At 41.1% G+C, this 15,392-nt stretch overlaps 1 protein-coding gene across 1 annotated transcript in view; it reads right to left on the bottom strand.

Moving 5' to 3' along the window:
- The window catches only part of pkig (protein kinase (cAMP-dependent, catalytic) inhibitor gamma), a 52,915-nt gene extending 38,871 nt beyond the window's left edge, over window positions 1-14,044 (bottom strand). Inside the window, exon 1 of the mRNA XM_050065939.1 lies at window positions 13,784-14,044. The gene's annotated coding sequence lies outside the window, so the exon portion shown is untranslated. The remainder of the gene's footprint in view (window positions 1-13,783) is intronic.
- Window positions 14,045-15,392: the final 1,348 nt, after the last annotated feature.

Here is a 15,392-nt window from a genome sequence, read left to right as displayed (position 1 = left end):
AACATTTAAGTGTGGAAAACATGCAAAAAAGTAAGAAATCAGGAAGGGGGCAAACACTTTTTCACACCACTGTATATATATATATATATATATATATATATGCCAAAAACTGGATGTTAGCTGTAAGTCTCAATGAGGCTTTAAATGTGGAGATTTGCTGCTTCATTTGGTCTAAAAATTATTAATTAATTATTAGATTTAGTTGGTGATCCAATCACACTGAGTGATGAAGATTTAAATTGAAATAAAGCAATACTCAAATTCAATTCAAATTATTAAGATATTTTATTAATGACAATCCTCTGCCCTGATTGTCTCAATATTATTTGCTGGGATTTTTAAGGCTGATACCAATACCGATTTTAGACGGGAAAATGAACTGATAACCACTATGGTTGCTGATATAGTGAATTTTTGAGCTGGAATGAAAATAGACCTTTTTTATGTAGATTGTTTGCTGATTTTGCAACAATATGATGATACAAAGTTACTTAGGTGGCTGCTGTCTTAGATAAATTACTTTATTAAAGAATATTTAACATTATTATACACTGTCAATCAATTCTAGAAATTAACAAATGACTGGATTTGCTAGATGCCTGTCTTATTTTTGCTTTGCAGGTTTTGTAGACAACTATATCATCATCTTTGGAGAACTCAAGACAATGGAATCGAACACAACTGGACATAGTTTTGTCTTAGAAGACGTTTCACCTCTTATCCAAGAGGCTTCATCAGTTCATGCTTGTCTGACTAGGCTGGAACTAGTCTAACAAACTGGTGTGGAAACACCCAGGTGTTTAACCTCTGAGGAGGTCTTCACAAGGCCAATGATGTCATTGGTTCGTTAGTGCTCCAATGGTGTGTCAACGACGGCCGTTGAAACTCCTGCTGCAATGGTGGTCGTTGGAGTCGTTAGTCACATGAGGCCATTTGTGAACGACCATTGTTTTTAGAGGTTAAGCTGTTAAATCTCCCAGGCAAGGATGAAAGGACAGCATTATAGGAGGGGGATAGGTGGTGTCGCAGACCTCCTCCTCTATTGAGATGGTTTTTCCAATTTCACATAGATGTCTTCTTTTACACCTCTTTCAAACCATCTGTCTTCCCTGTCCAAAATGTGCACATTGCTGTCTTCAAAGGAGTGTACGAAGTCGGAAAAATCCGGCGCTTGGGCAGTGACTTACAGCATCAGAAACTGGTGGATGGGTCCAACAAACACCAACTTTCACCCAAGAGAGCGGTGTTAGCACCCTCAAGATTCTAAAGCCAAACCCTGCTCTTTTTTCATATAACCAACCATGTGCGTCAATTTGTGGCATTGTTCCAACGTAGTGTGTTCATTTTGAAAAAGACTGTATGCAAACTGTACATTTCCTGCGACAACAGAAGTGTATGTTGAAAGAAGACAATGCATGTAACAGGCTGAAGTTGACACGGCGTCCCAGAACGTCAAAAACCAACGCACCCACAGTACCTCGCATGTCGTATGTGGACATAGAAAGTCCATGAACAAGCGTCAATATGTGACGAGGTTGGGGTGAGAATGCGTTGATCAGTATGGTCTCAAAATTTTAAAAAAAAAAAACCTGTTAAAAATGTCAGTGACAATTTCCTGTAGCCTCAGAAAAACAGCACATTTTGATAATTTTTCGTTAACAAAAAAAAGATCTTTTATTTTCTGCCAGTCGACCAATCAAGTGATTGTTTACTTTAAATACAAGTCATCTCCCCATTCACATATGTCCTCAGATGTAACCATACTCTGTTTCTACATCTACAACGCAGAAGCCGATGTGTCGTACGAGGACAACTGCCGTGCTCGTCTGTGATTTTCCTCCCACTGTTCATTCTATCCATTCTAACTCTACTGCAAGGTTGCCCGGTTCTATTTCTGTGCACACATTTAACAACACGAGACCTCAGCAGGAAGCAGGTGGTTTGTTTGCCTGTGTTGTTTATGCCCTATCTTTTTCCCAGGCTCTCTGCGCACACACTGGAGGCTGCAAAAGACCCTTGAGTTGACGAAGGGGAGGAGGAGGAGGAGGAGGAGGCGAGGACAAGAGGGAGATGAGGGAGATGAGGGGATAGAAGAGAAGGTGAGGGAGGTGTGGTGGGGAGTGAAGGGAGGGTGATGGGATGGAAAGCAGTTAAGGACAAAGAGAGGGTAAAATGACGAAAGGAAAAACAGGGAGGACGAGAGGAGCAGAGAAGGAATGAATGCATGTTTATTTACTGTGCTTTCTAAATAAGGAAATATCTCTGACTGGCTCCAGTGTTTTCACTACTTCACTAAAAAAAAACTTGAGAAACATGATACATCCTCCTCAGCTATGCTGCAGCACACAACCATTTGGCCAATTTGTAACAGGATATATGATTTGGTTGCGGGCTACGTCCCTCTGCACCACCTGTTAGATGGATTTCACCCACAGCTCCAACCCCGTCCTCTGTCTAATAAAATAACACACAATAGAAACCACATCCAGCCAAAGACTGCTCACTTACAAAGCCAGATATTTGATCGCTCTAACCACAAACTGCCTTTTATGCTGCAGCTAAAATAATTTGAAGTCGCTCCTCTCACCTGTACCGATGACCACGATGTGCCTGAGGTTTGCCAAGTATTTCCACTCAGCTGCATCATCACACTTTTCTCCCACAAGTCCCGGAGGATGTGGGCGTCATGTGATTCGATTTGCTGAGTTGACGGGGATAAAAAGGCACATACGTAACCCTCCCCGTGAGCAAACACAGTAAAAAGAGCAGAGGCAACCGCTGCACTTTCCTCCAGACCTAGATAAGAGGACCATCGCTCATGTTGGTATACAGGACAAACACCTTCAGTTGTTCTATTGTACGGCAAAGCTGCTGAGACACCAGCGCACAGTGGAGGAAGCATTCAGACCTTTTACACAAGTAAATGTACCAATACAACAGTGTAAAACACTTTGTTAAAATCCTTTAGGTTCATGTACAGAAGTATTTTCAGCAAACTGTACTTAAAGAATCAAAATAAAAGTACCTCAAGTTATCTTCTGCTAGTCGTCCAAAAAGTTGCCACATGAGAACAGACCCAAAATAAATGCAACATATCTTCTATTTCAGATTTACAGAGACGACAGTTTCCACCCTCGTCCATACCCCAACCAAAAAGCATTTTTCTTGTCGGCAGTATTTTATATAGAACTTTTAATTGAATTTATTGTGACTTGGAATCTATAACAGCTTTATAAATTAGATCATAAACCTGTCTCCATGGCAACAGGATATTGAATATCCCATCCCAGTACAACTGAAACTTTTCTTCAAAAGTCAGCTCGTGTCAAGTTAGATTTTCTTAACCATGTGACGTCAAACAACAATGCTTGGTGAATTAAGACATTTTTGTCCGAGCATTTTAAATACTATTATAGATTTACTTTTGAATCGAAAGGCAGCGGAAACTGAATGACTATGAAAAAAGATGTGATAGAAGGCCACATTTAGAAGAAGAATGATGATGTCATTATTCAATTGTTTTCTGTTGTCTGTTTGTTGTTGATTTGTTTTTTTGTCTGTGATTTTCTTCTTTTCTTCCTTTTACTACCGTATGTCTATGTCAGAGACATATAGTGTAGTTGTGTAGTTTGTATTGTTTAAATATTCTTTTTTTAAAATGGCCTCTGTCAGTGTAATTATTCATTACATTATTTGACTGTTGAGCTGGTTGAGGTAAAGCTGGTTCTGACTATATTTGAGCTGCAACTAACATTTTTGTTCATTAATCAATAATCTGCCAATTAATTGTTTTGTCTTTAGCACACCAGAAAATGGTTAAAAAAAAGTCCAAAACCCCAAAATATTCAGTTCATTATCAAAAAAACACAATCACAAAGCTTCACTATGGAGAAGAAAGCAGTCTAAGGATAATTAAAACAATTAATCGAACATCAAAACAGTTGCTGATGAATTTTCTGGTTAATCATTACAGCTCTACATTAAATCCTGTTAGGCAGAATTTCTCTCATATATATTAGGTGATGATATCAGATGTTTATATTAAACAATAATCAAATAATGAGGTAAACGTCTGTAAAAGTAAAAACCTTCAGACCGTTCTTAATACACTGACAAACTGCCGTCTGCTTGTGATGGATTTGCTGCTGCAAGTGTTTGCATTACCTATGCTGCTACATCACGAAAACATGAGAACTTGTTTGCCCATATTGTTCATTAGTCTCTGAATTCAGATCATATTAAGTGCTGGAACATGCCAAATTGCGTTAAAAGCTTTTATTGCTGATTTTTACACTAGAAAGTCCTGCTATTCTGCGTTACGGTCATTTGTTGTCTGCAGAAGAGTGGTGCAGGAATGACGTTTCCTTATAGGCCAACTAAATCAATTGTATTTTTCCACTGGATTCTGGATTATTGTAGGAAATAAGCTTGGTGGCAAACAAAAGTTTATGATGCTTACTTTGTTTAGCAGGATAATCTTCACAAATGAACACCACATTTATGATATTTGAAGTGTAAATACAACCACCAGAAGCAAGAAGCTAACGTTATACTGCTATAGACAAACTATGAGACTGTAATGTAATGACATCCTGAAGTCTCATTCAGCTACTTGTTAGCAGCTGCCCTTTTAAAGACACGTAAAGGCTTTAAAATTCAAGAGTGGTGTATTTATTGATGTATTTTATGTTGTTCAACAAAACATGAAAGTCTCCACAGACTGTATTTTAGGCATCTAGCCAAAAACCCATTTAAAAAACCCATTGACTTCCAGGAGACGAACAGGAAGTGCTAACATGATGACTCATTTCCAGGTTTTAGGACTCATTCCTGCTGACACAGTCTCAGGCCTTTGTTTGTGGTGCAGGGGCATTTAGTTGGTGATGGTTTTCTGTCAGTATGCTAATATATGGTCATGTTTTCCAAATGAGACTACAAAAAAGGTGAGCTATATGATAGGATTCATACTGTAATGAACTTCAAAAATATTGTTTTTCCTGGGAACTATTCATTTTCCTGCACATGTAATGTGTGTATGGAAACATACAAATATTAGTGTTTAGTATTATATAAATACTCGGTCTAATATTACAATGCCGGAGCATCATCAGGTGATCAGAGCAAAATTTAGCCCCAAACTGGCAGTTACTGACCAAATGAAATCATGAAAAAGTACTTGTCTTAATTGTTGTATTCCCAGGAGCTGTCTTGTTTTTCTGCGTCAATGTTTTAGTCCTGTTATTTTGGTAAGTGTTATATGGGAGTCTTTCTGTGCACTGTCACAAATGTGAAGTTGTTGTGGACCTCAGGACAAATAGCTGCTGTAATGCAGTAGCTAATGTGGATCCTAATAATAATAATAATAATAATAATAATAATAATAATGATCATGGACTTTCCACATCGACATATGACGTTGCAGCGAACGTTGCGTTGGTTGTTGACTCTCTGGGACGCCATGTCAACTTCGGCCTGTTACGTGCATCGTCCGTTTTCAAAACACTCTTCTGTTTTCACAGGAAATGAACAGTTTGCATACAGTCTCTTTCAAAATAAAAGCACTACTGCTGCAACATTGGAAAACTTTTGTCCTGTCTTGTCGTAGTTTGCTGTGATTTTTCGACTTGTATGTTTTTTTATTATTATTGTTGTTGTTTGTTTTACTTGTTGGCGGTTAAAATCAATAAAAAAGTAAATTACAAAAAAGAAATGAATACGCACTACGTTCGTTCAACACTGTGGATTGACTTTTAGGATTTTGGGTTTAGAAAAAAAGAAGAGGGTTTGGCTTTAAAGTCTTTTAGGGAAGTCAGTGCTTGTTGGACCCGCCCACCCTACTCGGACTTCTTGTTGTCCCACCATGTTTCCCCCTGACATCGCCGGGCTCCATTAAACAGTAACAGCGACCAGATGCATATCATGACGACATGAAAGGGCGGCTTTTTTCATCAGCGTCTGACGCCGGAAATCACTGACCAGGCGGCGGTTTTCGACGACTACGGAGTGAGGCCAGGTTGTTCCTGCAACACTTTATGACGGTGCAGTTATGCCAGATGTGAAAGACCCAGACACGCGGACCAATGAAAGCAGAGAGGGCTTTTCGGGAGGGGGTACTTAAAGAAAAGCTAAAATGGAGCGTTTCAGACAGAAGGTGAAAACAGGTGTTAAAGCACAGACAGTGTGAGGAAAGTAAAATGTTAAAACACAAGTATGAACCTGAAAAGGAGCACAACACGTACCCTTTAATTTAATTTTTATCTAAATAAAACTGTCTGAGAGGTTTTGAGGGGAAATCTTTGGTGTAACTGTTACATAAAACGTAACATGGGGCTCAAACTAGACACTGTGAGTCACAAGCTCATAAGGATGGACGACCTGTTTCAATCTTTAACACTGTGTTGCAGTTTATAAGGTTATGCAATGAAATAAAATGTCATGAAGTAGAAATATTAAGTAGCATGATATGAAAACCAAGTTATTAGTTATATTATTTTACAGTCAGCAGAGTTTGAATAAAGCCTATTGACCACTGAGTCATCATGTAGTGTTTTCCTACAGGCCATTCAACAACGACAGTTTATTTGTCTAGTTAAGAGTAATTAACAAATTTGATGAATTTGGTTTTCCTCCAGCAGCAGAGAGAGAAATGGGATACACTTCTAATATCTCACTGTCAATTGAATTTTAATGACAGTCAGTAATTTGCTCTGTACTTCCTGTGAGCGACCCTGTTTCAACATCGCTCATCGGCCGCCGCCCTCTGGGATTTGGATGAAAACCCTCTCAGAAAAACAATCAAATATTTTAAGGCAAACGGAGCCTGAGAATTCCCAAAGTGGATCAAATCAAAGCACAAAGCAGATCACAAGCTTACGACTCCCCATCAAACAGTCAAGGTCACGCTGTTCCTTTTAGCCTCCAGCATTTCTCTGTCTCATCACTTCACATGGAATTTGAAATGGGCCACTCCACCTAAAATAATCAAAGCTCATTTTTATCTTTTTTGTAGTGGAGAGAGATTCTCATCAAATCATCTCTCACTGACTTGCGAGAGGCCAAAACAGGACACGACTCTTTTACTTCCAAACCAGTTCACATGGATGAGAATGCATTTACATAATAAGGCTTGATTAAAATTTCCTCTCGCCAAATAAACAACAGTGTTTATTCAACACCTCGACCCTATTTGTGAAATGTATGCTGATGCTGTGGGTCAACCCAGCCGAAGCAAGAGGGCGTAACTCGGCTTTGCTGCATTGAATTAACTAATGCTGAAAAACAAATGTGTTGCCACTTTGAGGAGCAGCATCACCAAATAATATCATTTATCAGGAAGAGGGAATACATGAGGAAATAGAGCTGAGTCTTATAAATGTAGAAACAATAAAAAGACTAATGGATATGTAATATTCATCCAGGCTGTAGCCACTTAGTGTGAGCAGAGCTGCAGGCAGCTGCAGTCCATAACAAGGCCAAGCCATTTCAATTGGCTGGGTCACTATATAATATTTTCTGTGCCAATTTTCAGTTGGAATTAAATCTACCAAAGTGCTGCTCCACCCAAACATCTATCTTTTGAGTATGACACACTTGTTCCATGCGGGTATTATAAGTTAGTAGCCTGATCTTTTGCAGTGGCTGTGGTCAGTTTGTATTCACGGAGATTACAGTGTATTTCAATGGTGACCCAGTTTCACGGCGTACATAAAGTTCTAAGACTGTTCCTGGGGTATCTTTACTGCTGTCTGTCAGTGAGCTCGGTGTGTTACCAACACTCACACATGTGGCCAAACTAAATCATCAGAGTTCAACTAGACTGGGTCAGAATCTAGTGTGTGGCTGGACCGTGTTACGCGCTAGAGGGTTTTTAATTTAAAACTAGGGATGTTAAGGGTTAACCATTATTTGATTAATCGAACTTCACTGTTAGCTTTGTTAGCAGCATTAGCAGTGTCAGCATGGCTAGTGGTGCTAACATACAATGCTAAAGGGGTTTTGCAGCTCAAAATGGCCACTGGCCACCAGAATGTAGTCTCTATATACAGACTCTGATAGGCAAACCCCGGAGATCTTGCCTCCGGAAGAAGAGCGGAAGAGCCCTGGTTTCCTGTTGTAGGCTGTTTGTAGTCCACATGATATTGACCAATCACGTTTGAGCCGGCTGCAGTTGTTGCCAGGTTAAACGGTCCGTGCGGTGAACTAACGAGGCGGAACATAATTGGCGTCACTGCAAACTCTGAATCCATCGCAATGGTTCAGCATATTTACTTATATATAAACGGAAGTCGGATACGGAAATCCGCCTCCTCCGTCCAAATCAAACCAGAATGCCAAAAAATCTGGGGTCTGCCCCCAGAGGCTGTATCGCTGTCTGCCGGAAGTCAGACGCCGAATACAGCTGATGGGTTCCGAGAATGCCAGAATGTTGATACCAGCCGTCAACTCGTATTTAAAACAATGGCTTTTAATTTGAAACAGGAAGTGGCAGCATTTTAAGTCAAAGACTTCTGCCTACAGTGCTTGCCCCCTCTGCAATTACATCTCCAAAACGCTAGATGACAGCAGTGTTGCAAGCTCATTGCCAATAAAAGAAACTAGTACTAGCTCCAAAAGTTACTAAAAGTCACCAGATGACATCATATGCTCAGTTGCTTATTAAGGACATCATTGTGCATTAGGCCCCCAGAGCCAGGCTTGGCCAATTTTACATAGTGGCCAAAAGTGGAATTACACCGTCTAGGTCCGTCATGTGATGCCCTGATGCTCAAAAAGAATTTCCAATAGAGTTACATGGTGAAAGAGACGTCTGTAAATCAGCAGCTAATTTTTTTGAGCATCACAACCTCCTTTTAGTTTCAGGATTTGATCCATTTGGTCTGTTAAATTTCATCCCTACTTAAGGTAGCAGAAGGCTAGACTGGACGTTCACTGTTCAGCTGGCGGACGTTAGCCGCTCGGCTGCACTCGGCCACCGTAAATCTCTAGTGCTCTTACTTTATGGGCCCCACAATGTGGAAGATCTGGGTAATTTCATACCATGGAAAGAGAGCTTTTTTGGCTTCATGCGCCACTGAACAATGTTCAAAGAAATGAACAGGGGGGGCCGCCCTTCGATGCTGTATCTAGGTCTCTTTAAACATCCATAATTAAAACTTTACTGAATTATATTCAACAGAAAAATCCTCACCAAATCATGTGAATGGAATAAAAGCTATGGCAAGTGCTCTTTTCTTTCCCTCCTCGTGTTCAGGTAAATTGGGCACTAACACCACCAACTCCTGTGCACACTTCCTCGAAACTACTACAAACAAATACGTGAAGCCAACCCATGAGGAGGAAAGTCATATCATTTTGAGGGCTGATCATGGCCGCAGTAGTAGAGTATATATGCAGAGAAGCAGCTCGGTCCACTGCCCCTGCTGCGGCTGCTCTGCCTCAAGTTGACCAGCAGAAAGGTGCACCCAAGTGGCTAATTAAAATAAAACTGCTAATGAAGGCAGGAGTGCTGTGCTGTGTTCACTGTGCACAAAAAAAACGGTACACTGTAACAGACACTGTTGGCGGTGTTGTTAAAATCAGTATGTTTCGGTACATAGTAAAACTGGAGGACCGGCACTACTCCAGCCATAAATAGGTGCAGACGTCACCCATTTTTATCAATACTTCATCTCGCTCCACCTCTCCATTAGACCTGTCAGCTATCATTACACAACTGTGGCTATTTATAGCATCTGTATCACTATTTCATTAAATGTACCATCACAGGCTTTGACGTCTCAATCATCACAATTAAAAGTCAGACAGATAATCAATATAATTAACTTTACAGCACCGTTATCCAAAAGGTCTTTAGTAGTGCTTTACAGTAAAGCATTAAATAAAAGGACAAAAAAGGATCCCTACAGTAAAAGAGTGCTCTTTAAAAGACACATTATATTTATAAGCACTTTTCTATGTAGACTGCAAATACATCAGACAGTAAGTGAAACCTGCAACAACTTAAACAGACAATGTTTTATTATTTAGATCTCATCTGTCACCTTATATTTCATTTACCTGTCATAACATCCAGCCGGTCTTTCATAAATAAAAGCGTGGGAAACGATGTACGCGTGGTTTTTGTGCATACTGTGGTTTGCACATCTGACCCCAGAGATGCTCTGCATAGATGCTCACGATCAGGAAAATTAAACTCGAGCTGGAGCTTTGACTGAGAAGTTACAGAGTAAATAATCATTTTTCATTCTTATAATCCGAGTCTCCTGCAGTGCTCTGCAATCTGTATCAGAGAGCCTTTTCTGTCTGGTGCACGACACACTGAGGGCCGGGGTGATGATGGCACTCATTTTCTCCTCATGGGGAAGGCAGGGAGCTAAAAACAGAGGGGCTTAAGTCCTCTGCACACAAGGCAAAGAATGTGGTTAGAGGTCAACGCAGTTGAACCGACAAATCCCTGTCCACAAAATATGTACACATTAAACCCATGATTATACAGAGGGAGGCATACAAAAATAGACCCTGAGCAGTGCGTTCACATGGTACCAAAAACCCTGCTTCACCATCACAGACTCAGCTGCAGGCCTGTTGTTTTCCGATCCATGTTATCTTTAACATGCAAAGGTCTCCGGACAGGCGACTGATTGTGGACGCAATCGCAAAGAAATCTAGAAGGCTCTTGAACCAATTCTGAGAATAGATTGCTATTTTTATCTGAAGCATTTATCGTGCGTCCTGCAGAAAGGCTTCAAATCCAGCCGCCTCAGATTCACATTAAACAACAGTATTCTCAAACCAGGAGTGAAACAGTCTACATGTACTACAGCATATTGGGGAAGGCTCTTTTAACCTTCAGCAGGACTACGAGCAGAGCACAGAGAAAGCTGTCTGGCAGGAAAAAAAAATAAAAAATCTGATGACCACTTACGGAAAAACAACCTCACAGTAACCGTCCCACCCCTGCCGTTTATGCTTAATGCAGACTCTCAGCACCAGGATATAGGGGTCCAAATGTTCTCAGGGTAATCATGTTGTTGTTGGCAGCCCTCAGCAGGAGCAGATATGACTGAAGGAGTTGCAGGAAGAGCACGGTGCTAGGGAGAGTGTCATGCAGCACTGCAGATATAACGGTACTAGTATGATCTGAGTGCTCTTGATTTAGCAGCTTTCTGAATAACCGGCGTCACAGATTACAAGATGCATAATACACAAAGGCCTCTGGGGACAAGCCTTTATAACAGCCGTAACATGTCATCTTCACGGTTTTGAAGCTCCGTCTTTTGTTCTGCACAGTCTTGTTTTGATTGGGTAAATATGATTGAAACACAAGAGGTTCTGCAGGGATCTAACCAAGGTCAGCAGGGCATGTGTGTCTCTGTAGTAGCAGTGGTTTTTCTTGCATTGCTGCGCTCTCTGTTCTGGCTGCTCTCCACCCCCCCCTGGCCATTTTGAAGGATAACAGACCATGTTTGGTTAGCTGGTACAAAGAGAGGAGACGAGGCAGTCGAGCACTATTCCAAAAAAAGACATAAATGACATCAGACTGTACATATTTTAATCTTAAATTCATCAGGCGGTTTAATCCCCTACATCACTGGATTTTTCCACCAGTTTAAACAAAATTATCTGCTTGTTGATGCTGAAATTATGCCCAGGAATGATGGTACCATCTGATATATGGCCAGACAGATTCACCTTCAGCTGGCCAAACAGGCAAACATGAGGTACATTTGTTTTTGTCTTGCATATCTTACTAACCTTTATAAAGTGACGTAGTTCTGATCATCGGGAGGTGTAGAGAATAGTGGATGGTGTGACACCTGGGAGAGACAGCTGCCAAGCTGCAGACAACTACAGTCCACTGTTTCAGACCAACAAACCAAAAAATTGGTTTGTTCTTCAGCGAGAAATCAGCAGCACTTCCAGCTCTTATTGTGCCAACAAATGTGGATGTTTTTTTAGCAATGACAGAATTCCAGCTTTGATTGTGCCACCAAAAGCAGCTGTTTAGCAAGACATGAGCAGCATTTCCAGCCACGATTGTGCCACCAAAAGCAGGTTGTGGTTTTTTTTGGTGAGACATTTGGGGCATTTCCAGCTGTGACTGTGCCAATAAAAGCAGGTGTTTCTTAGCAAGACATTGACAACATTTCAAGCTTTAACTGTGCCACCAAAGGCGTGTTTCTTAGCAAGATATCAGCGATAATTCCAGCTGTGATTGTTCCACTAGACGTGGGGGTTTTATTTAGCGAGACATCGGCAACATTTCCAGCTGTGATTGTGCCACTAAAACCACCATAACCATGTGTTTTTTGTGCCTTAATCTAACATCACGTTATCCACAATGTTTCCAAAATATTCTCAAGTTTCAGCTTCTAAATAATGAAGATTTGCTATTTTTCATTGTTTTATGTGATTGTAAACTGAATATATGCTGATTTTGGAGTGTTGGTCAGACAAAACAAGCTGGTTCATATCATCACTTCACTTGACATTTTTAAGTCAAAAGATTAATCAATGAAACAGGAAGATAATCTACAGAAAAATTATAATAATCATTAATTGCAGCCCTACATATCATCCTGTCTTTACTCTTTCAGGGAATATTTTAACCCTGGATTCAGAATCACATAGTTGCCTGCTTTTCTTTCCATAATGTGGAATTTAAAATGATGTGCAACAGTTTGCAAGAACCATGAAATGCAAAACCAGAACACATCCCAGTCCCCCCTCCCTTGTTTGTCCCTGTCAAGACATGATACAATCCAGCTGACACTGGTCTGAAATAAAACCGGTTGTTATATTGCAACACTGCTACTTTAATCAGAATTGTTGGTGCTTTTTTTATGTCTAGATTACATGTTGAGCGTGCACTGGCTGAGCTCAGGGAGAACACTGTTTTGGTTACAGCCAGCCAGCCAGTCCACAATGAAGCAAAGCACCACAGGCAGGCGAGAAGCCACTATTTATCTTCACCAGTGCCCATGCCCAGTAACGCTGGCACTTGCCCAGCAACACTCAAGCAAAGTGGGGGGTCCCAGGCTGCTCCCCCCCCCCCCATCCCAACCCCCCTCCTTACTGCTGCTGCTGCTGAATCTCTGAGCACCATCTCCAGCCAGCCCTGTCATTTCACCTGCAGAAAAGCCGGACTGACATGTCCCCTCTTCTCTCAGCAGCCAGGTTATTGCATGAAAACCTGCTGTCATCGCTGCCTTGTTATCTAATCGAGTTAGGAAATAGAAGACCAAGTTGATTTGTGTTTGCAGGGGAGGAGGAGGCTGTTGGCTGCATGCATTGACAGAGCAGAAAAGCACAGTTGATGAGAGAGGAGATGAGAGCTTTCAAAAGCTATCCAGGCTGTCATTAGCTTCCCTGAATGCAGCAGCTAATGTGTGGGAAGGACGTGCATGCCTAAAACTGTACACAGTACACACAATACACACCAGCATAATGGATGCACTTGAATGCCTCATACAGTCGAGGGAAAAATGTGATTAACATTCATAATGTGATTCACGGAGGGGCATTAATGTAAGGCGTTCAGATTGAGTGTGTGTACAGTGGACAGCAGCGGCTCTGCAAAGAAAGATGTATTGTCTGTGGTTAGTCTTTGTGCTGGCTGGAGAAATGCCTTTTGGAAATCATGTGGAGAAAAAACCAACCCTCGCTTCGTGACTCTGCAGCTCCCTGCGGCTGCTCACTTCAAACATTCAGCATCTTTACGCACACAAATCCACAATAAAAGCGGTTTTCCCGCCGCATATATATCAGTAAAATCGCCACTAACCTTGGTCGGGTCGCCTCCTGTTATCCACTTGTTACAATGGAAATTTAACACCATGGATCCTCCGGTTAAGTTTCCTGGCAGTCGGACAAAAACGCAGCGAGCGAGTCGAACCGGGCCGAAAACTGGAGCACGCTGCTGTGGATAAAACCCCCGTGGCGATGACAGGTGTGTGCGTGTGTTATCAGGCTGCCTGTTTTTCTCCAGGTACCGTCTGCAAACAACGAGAGAAGGTTGTGTCTTCAAACAGCTGTTTTCCAAAATGGAGTTATCCGTGTCTGAGCCAATCAGAGCGAGCCTGTGGAGGCTCCCACTCCTCTGTGGGCTGGAGCCAACACCACACTGCACTCTGAAGATCAAACACTTACACATTATGCATCTTTTTTTTTATTTCTATTAAGGGATTCACTATAGCTTTCATGTCACGGCAGCTTTATTTAGATGCACATCAAACCAGCACACACCCCACTGATGAGATGTCCACACAGGGAGGGGAACCCCCAGATGTTTCTCATGTTGGTTTCAGCTGTGACAGATGAGCTATTCTGCCTCACTTTAATAAAAAGTACTCATACCACACAGTAAAAGAAATACTCTATCACAAAATGTAATAATAATAATAATAATAATAATAATAATAATGGGGTGGAGGGAAAAAAATCGATACAGCATAGTATCGCGATATTTTGCGTGGTGAAAATTGTATTCAAGTATCGATTTTTTACATCATTCAATTATGCAAATACACATTTAAATACAACTTCTGATACTCAAAAAATCAGCTGCTTTTTCGGTCCACTAGATGGTGCTGATTCGGGGGCATTTGGCAGGAAGTTCGTCAAAACAAAGAAATCCGAAATAAGCTGTTGGCGTTCAAATCAAACGACTCTACTTATTTGGGATTTTTTCACCATGGAAGGAAAGACGGACATGGATATGACACATGCGAGAATACCAAGAACACCAAGGCTCACCTCACACTCCACGATCCAAAGATAGCGTTAGCCGCTGACGGCCAAGGTGACGCTAAAACCACCCTGCCGGAAAAAAAACACCAACACCGGACACACTTAGCACGACAGAAACTTGAAAATAACACAGTCCCTCACCTACTTCATGAGCAAAGATCTGCATCCATATAGCATTGCTGAAAACAAAAGCTTTTGTTACAAGCTAAAAACACTCTATCGGTATGTGACTCCGTCCCGCAGTTTTTATACCGACATTGCCGTGCCCAGTCTCTATGGAGAAGTGAAGCATAAAGCTGAGTGAGCAGTTGGGAAAACAGGTAATAAATCGCAAAATATAAACAGTAATTTAAGCGTGTAAAGAGCCAGCTGATTTACACATCTGACCGGGTAAGTTAAGGGTTTATTCTGGTGATTGTTGGAACGTTGGATTGTTTGTGTGAGTTATTTTGTTTATGTCAACTTTGAATGAAGTGTGTTTTACAATGATAAATTACAGTTTATTGGTGAGAGTATTTCTCAGCTGTTTCTGGTTAAATAAAGAGGATCTTACTCTTTAACAAAAAGGTCTGTCTCTGTAGGGATCCTTTCCACAGTGTTGTCAGACACTTAGAATATTAATCTGAGCCTGTCAGTGACAAAAA

The sequence above is a fragment of the Epinephelus moara genome, chromosome 16 (assembly GCF_006386435.1).
Source record: "Epinephelus moara isolate mb chromosome 16, YSFRI_EMoa_1.0, whole genome shotgun sequence".
NCBI classification, from domain to species: Eukaryota; Metazoa; Chordata; class Actinopteri; order Perciformes; family Serranidae; genus Epinephelus; species Epinephelus moara.
This window is presented reverse-complemented; position numbering and strand designations above follow the sequence as displayed.